Below are 6,322 nucleotides of genomic sequence, written 5' to 3' on the forward strand. Positions count from 1 at the left end.
GTGCGTCGTCGTTTGTTTGTTGTTCGTTGACGCGGAGTTGGAAGGGGTCGGGGCGCGTAGAGATGCTGCGCGAGATCCGAAAACGCCGCGGAGAGAACGCGATGATGAGCCTTTTCGTACGGTGAGAGTGAATTGCTAGCACCACCACTGGTACCACCCCCGATTCGTTGTTGTTATTGTTTGCCATTATCAAGGCTCAGACGCGGCTCCGGTAACACAGCGGCCCTCGGGAGATGTCTCTCGCACTCGCACTTGGGCTTTGGGCTGAGCGCTGAGCAGGTTGCCCCCGGAGACAGAGTAGTAGCCATTGTGGTGTGGTTGTGCTGTGGTGTTGTGGATAGAAGGCAGTGGCAGAGGCTGCACAGTAGTAGTACGATTGAGCGGACAGCCAGCCTGGTGATCACGAAAGAGAACGGCATCGTGGGAGTGAAAGGGAGTAAGAGAGTAAGAAAGAGAGAGAGACAGAGAGGGAGAGGAAGATAGCGAGCGTGTGGAGCAAGTGGCCACCGAGCGAAACTCCACACGAACCGGGACACGGGACTTCATTCTGCAAACAGCTCTGGATGCGGCTCGGATTTTCATCAGCGGTGCTACTGCAATCGAAGTTCACTTTGGCTCCGGTGGTCGGTGATTTCGTCGTCGTCGTCGTCGTCGTCGTCGTCGTCACCATCGTTGGATAACAGTGGCTTGCAGTTGTGCGTCCGTGGAGTCTGTGAGTAGTAGTTGTGTCCGCCATTGAATCGAAGGTGTGCCCGGAGATGTCCTTTCTCGGTAACTCCCCATGACAGTGCAACGTTATCTCTAGACGTGTTGGAAAATCGGCTGCTTAACGAAAAGTGCACCTGTGCGCAGTAACCACCACCATTTTCTGGATGGACAATTGATTCTGGTGATTTCGATTAGACAAGAAAAGGCCCTGAAAAGTGAACTGAACGCCGTATGGAAAAGTGATTAGAAATTTTAGGGAGAGCAATTTTGTGGATTTGTTCCTGAATTAACTGACACCCCCCGGGTGTATCGCTGGCAGTGTTTGGAGTGGCCGTACAGAGTGACGAAAGCATTTTAATATTGCAGTGAACCCATCAAGAGCTCAGTTTTTGTGAAGAACGAGAACGAATACAGCGAGCGAGTGGCTCGCGGAAGTGTGTTTCCGGCGGGAATACGACATCATCAACAAGCTAGAACCAACGGAGCAGCAGCAGCCATAGCATAGAGCAGGGAAGCCATACTAGCTGAAACCCCTCCAAAGTGGTGAGTTCAAATTCCGTAGTCGGGCTAAATGTTGTACAGTTGGGTGTGATGGGATGTAAATCATAGCCCTGCTCCCCGGGAGTCACATTGTTTTGTGCTGACCTGTACGGAACAATACAGCCAAACATCGGTGTCTAGATGTGTGCCGAGGGGTTGGCTTGCTGTTGGTTGATACCGTGTGCCCGGTTACTCGGAATTATTATCAACAACAGTTGTAAACCAGGGCACGCTTCACCGCCAACCGCTTCGATTGTGTGCTGGAAACAAATGGATCTGATGTGACAGGAGGGCTGACTGCTGGGGGATTGTCCGAGACCGAGGAGCACAAGTTGACAGAAAGGTCAGTTCTATTTCCGCGCGGAATCATCGAAAAGCAAAGCAAAGAGCAAAGTGATGGCAAACGGCAACAAATCGCTGTTCGTTCTAATCAGCCACACATGGTCTGCCCTAGACCGTGGCGTAGGCCGGCATTGCACTCTGGCCGGGCGACATATGGCGGCGCAACACGTGATGGTTCGCGTTCTCGCGGTTAAATGATAAGCTGAACCCTTGTGTGTGCGGCGTTTGTCGTTTTACACACAAATTTAAAATTTGCCGTGGTCGTTGCGTCGTGTTTATTGCAGTCAAAACATAGCACAACATTCTTGTAACATTTTTTTTTGTTTTTTGTTTTTGGAGAGAATCTGTCGGATTGATATGGACGCCATATCAGTGGCAGTGAACCATTTGCACAAAGACTCAATTGATTGATGCTCATTATGGGTGTGCGGTTGCTGTGTGCGTGTCTGTACGCGTGTGTGATAAGGACCAAGCGGCGCGTATTTGCTGCTGTTTTTGCTGATACGAATTGCACAACGGAGCATAATTCGTTGGCCGCATGCTGACTGTGGTAGGGCAGATGGATTACGCACCCTCTCCCATTTGTCGGATAAAATGAAAATCCAATCTCATTTGTCCACCCTCTTCATCTTCTTTCTCCACCACAATTTTCCCCCTCTGCTGGAATACATCAAATACTGGAAGTACGTCCGCGTACGACGTGGAATGCGGGAGAGTTTGTGGATTCCGGATTTTGGCCACTAATGTGCGTGTGCGTGGGTGTGTTTGGGTCCAAGAAGAATCCAATCATCTTTATGTCCAGTGGTGGCATTCCACCTTCCTTACCCGCAGACCTATCAACAATCGTGGACCACACACCTGCCCATGGCATAACGGTACAGGTCGAACAAGTGTATGTATTTATGTGTATCCCCGGCATAAACCACCCCCTCAGAGGGAAGAGCCTGCGCCCAGGACGCGTTCAAGTCCTTTTCGACCACGGCATCTCTCTATCCACATTTTCCACGAGACCACGAGGAATGTCCTTACAAAAAAGAGGGTGATAAAGAGGGTGGAAGGTGGCGTTGATGGCGCTTTCCGTTCACCGCCATCGCCCCCTCTAATCCATTTCCATTTACCCTAATAATTTACGGTTATCTTTTTTCCGTTATTTTTCATTTCCATTTCCTCTCGCCGGTCCGGTCGTGGCTCCTTATCACACCCACTGATCCGAACGGCCCGAATTTCGATCTCGCTCACTTGCTGTGCCTCACCCTCGTGCCCTTTACGCGGGATTCCGGTTCCTCGTACTTCGTCTTGATGCTTTGGCTTGATAACACACAGCACATCCTCACCTCTCGAAATCCTCTTCCAACACACAGAAAGGAAGGGAAAGCCGAACGGACGAAAGAGACCGAGCATAAAACAGAGGTTTTCCTTCGTTTTTCTCCTTTTATTTTTTTCCATTTTTATTTCATTTTTTTTTTGTTGCTGCCCTGGTCTGGAGAAGGTTTTCCACATTCAGCGAGACACCACGACGTTCATCATTTGTCGTTCAGTTTGCCCTCTCTCCCTCTCTTCATACCATTTTCATTTTTCCAAATGATTTTCCAACTCCCGGGAAAGAGGGGCGGAACGAGCAGAGCATCCACGCCACGTCCGCCGGAAGGTGCGTCGTTCCCGCGTTCTGTCTGCCGCGCCCGTTAACGTTTCGAGTGCGTCGGCGTACGGCTGTCGATTGGAGAAGTTGTGCAGAGAGACATCGGGGGAAGGGCGGGAGTGAGGGAGGCTGTCTAGTAAGAATACACGCGCCCCCGGGGGGAAAGGGGTGCGGTTGTTGCTTATCGATTTTTATGCTGAACGCGACCGCTGCTCACTTTAAGCCGGCCAGCCAGCCAGGCAGCTCACAGAACTGGCGGACCTGGTTTCGGAATTGAATTCGCCCCAAAAACCACTCCGAAAACGCGGTTGTGGCATTGCTGCTCTTGTTGTTGTTGTTTTTGGTGAGGTGGGGGTGGACTTTCCCCCCGGGGTGGAAGATGGGCGGTCGATGTAGCCTCATCAATGTTTTATGCAGATAAAATCATGAGGGACACCCAACTCCGAGGGGGGAGTAAAGGATGGCTTTTTGGCTTCGAATTCGTGGTTGCCGTGTCGTCGCGGTTGATTGGCCATTTTAGCAGTGACACGGAGAGAGATAGGGAGAGATAGAGAGAGGTTTTTCGTTTTGTTCCCGTTTTGCACCGCTGAAGCGTTGGGTTTACGCCGCTAAATGGATGGATGGCCAAGCCCAGCTCAGCCCAGCAGCAGCATCAGCCACAGACGTGCGCGTGAGCATGTGCTTCAATCGACCAACCCTTTAACCCTAATTAAAATGGTTTTTAAAGCGAACATTTTTGTGCCGACCTCGGGGGTCACGGATTGGTTGGTTGGTTGGCTGGCTCGTTCGTCAGTGAACGGCCCAAAAACATTTACATAAATTATCACGGCGATCTTTGGCCAGCGCCAGCGTCTCGCCTTTTTTGGGCAGCTCGTGGCGCGAGAAGAAAGCAGCAGCTGGAGCTGCAGCTCGGAGTTACAAATCTTTCCCACAAACCCAGGTCCTGGGCGCAGCTTTATCGGGGTGCGACAATGTGGGTTTTTTTGGGTGGGAAATGAAACGAACTCGCGCGATGATTGGCACGCAAATCACACGAACGTCGTGCGGCCACCGTTTCGTCACCGTGTCCGTGTGTCCAGCAGTGGAACTCCGCTAAATGTCCATTTGGTTTTGGGCGCAAATGAAAGACGGAAAGATGTAAAACGGCTACGCCGCGTGATAATCGTAAAAAGAACAAACACACACAGATACGCATCGAGGTTTCGGCGTTTTCTCGTTGTTGATTCGGAAAAGATTTCAAGTACCTTACGTCCCCCCCTCTCCTGGTCATCGTTTAATGCTACAAATTTGTTGCCTCAACACCCAGGGAACGTGCGATGCCCCTGATGATGACGGCGCAGAGCAGCAGAGTGCGTTCAGAGACCATTAAAATGCGTTGCATCTCCCAGCGAGACCAGCGAAGGAGTTGATGCGACGAAAGAGGTGCGATCGTGAGCGCAAGGGAGCGTTGAATGCATGCAAATCGGTTTTCGAGGTTTCGCGACTCCGTCCAGCGGACCTTCACTCTACCCATGGTGGGGGGAATGGATTGTTATGATGATGATGATGAGCGCGGGCTTCGACAACGGTCTCTGTTGTCCAAAACGAGACGAGAGGATCAGTCTCCAAAAAGGAGAGAGTCTACAAACAGTTCATCATTCGTCCATTTCCTTCACCGAGACACTTAATTTGATTTCTTAAAAATGGTCTCCAACATTGTCTTCAATCCCAATCACACGCTGCTCATTTATTCGCCTTTGGCCGCACGTTCTCCGTTCGGAGTTTTTATTTCCATTTAATGCTCCCTCATTTTGATGTGCCTTTTCCCTCTCAAATGGTGATATAATCAACGGCTCGATCCATCTTTGGAATGCGTTCGATCCTCAGCTGGAACAATTGACAACATAATTCCAATTCCGATTGCGATAGCGACTCGCGGAGCAATAATGCGTTTGCGTTTTAAATGCCTCGACTCCAAATCCACTATCTACCATCGCGAAGCATCACTTTTCGTGGCGATCATCGTGCGGGCTCACGATCTTTCGTGCGGGGTGATCGTGTGCGTGCCAGCGTGCGTAAAGTGAGCCGAGAAGTGAGAAACAAATATTTGTTCTGGAAAATATGTGTCATAAGACACCATCCCTGTGCTTCAACCACGGTGTCCCTCCCCTTTCACCCCTCTCTTCGCTCGATCACTAATCACTCCACCTTCCCTCGTACCACCCCTATGGGAGGCCGCGATCTTCAAACGATCTTTGCGCGAAAGAGTTTCAGCGTTTCAGTTAGCGGCCATCTTTCTATTTACGGACTCTTTTCCGAACTCCGCGTACTATAAACAACACTTTTCCACCCACCACCACCACCAGCTACTCCTGTGACCCCAGTTTTCTTCCCCCCCAAAAAACCTCCAGCACTCGGAGAACTCGGTCGCCCTCTCTTCACACGCCACTCCACACGCCGGGAACTTGTTGTGTTTTGTTGTTTTCGTAAAATTGTTTTGGGCGGCTTTTTGAGGGCGATGCTGGGTTGGATTACAACAGAACGCGCGGGGAAAGGGAATGGGTTTTTTAAAGGTTCGTACTTCCGTTTCTGGTCCACCATTGGTCCATCAGAATGGCTTCAAATTCGAGCGGCGGTCGCTCTGAAGGAACGCTCGGAAGGTCTCGCTCCTTTCTGTGATCTTTTATCGTCCGCACAGACTCACCGGCTGGCCCGCAGTGCCGACTCCGACACTTAATCCCGGGTTGTAGAGAGGAACGGAACGGAAACAGTAGTAGTAGTAGTTCTAGTATCCCGTTGTTGACCGCGGCCACGCCGCTGAGCTGCTTCATATTTCCAAACAATCAATTTGCACCCGCTATTAAATGGTTGCCGATGGATCTAGAATGGCTCTCTCTCTCTCCATCTCCTTCTCGGTGTGGGTGCGCGAGCGCGATGATAGATTCGCTACCAACGAGCAGTGCGCGATCGCCTCACACAGGGTATCACTTTTGTTACTGGGGCTGGAGTGCGTCCGGTGGCGCGCGCGGTACCTTTCGGGCACCAGAATTAGAATAGGCGCCCGGCGGAATGATTGGTTTCTTCTCCGGAAAACGGCCGCCAAACGCGCGAGGA

At 51.0% G+C, this 6,322-nt stretch overlaps 1 protein-coding gene across 1 annotated transcript in view; it reads left to right on the top strand.

The window, feature by feature from the left end:
• The first annotated feature begins 343 nt into the window (after nucleotides 1–343).
• The window catches only part of LOC126571089 (uncharacterized), a 44,038-nt gene continuing 38,059 nt past the window's right edge, over nucleotides 344–6,322 (top strand). The window contains exon 1 of the mRNA XM_050229349.1: nucleotides 344–1,251. The gene's annotated coding sequence lies outside the window, so the exon portion shown is untranslated. The remainder of the gene's footprint in view (nucleotides 1,252–6,322) is intronic.

Source organism: Anopheles aquasalis, chromosome 2 (genome assembly GCF_943734665.1).
Source record: "Anopheles aquasalis chromosome 2, idAnoAquaMG_Q_19, whole genome shotgun sequence".
Taxonomy (NCBI): Eukaryota; Metazoa; Arthropoda; class Insecta; order Diptera; family Culicidae; genus Anopheles; species Anopheles aquasalis.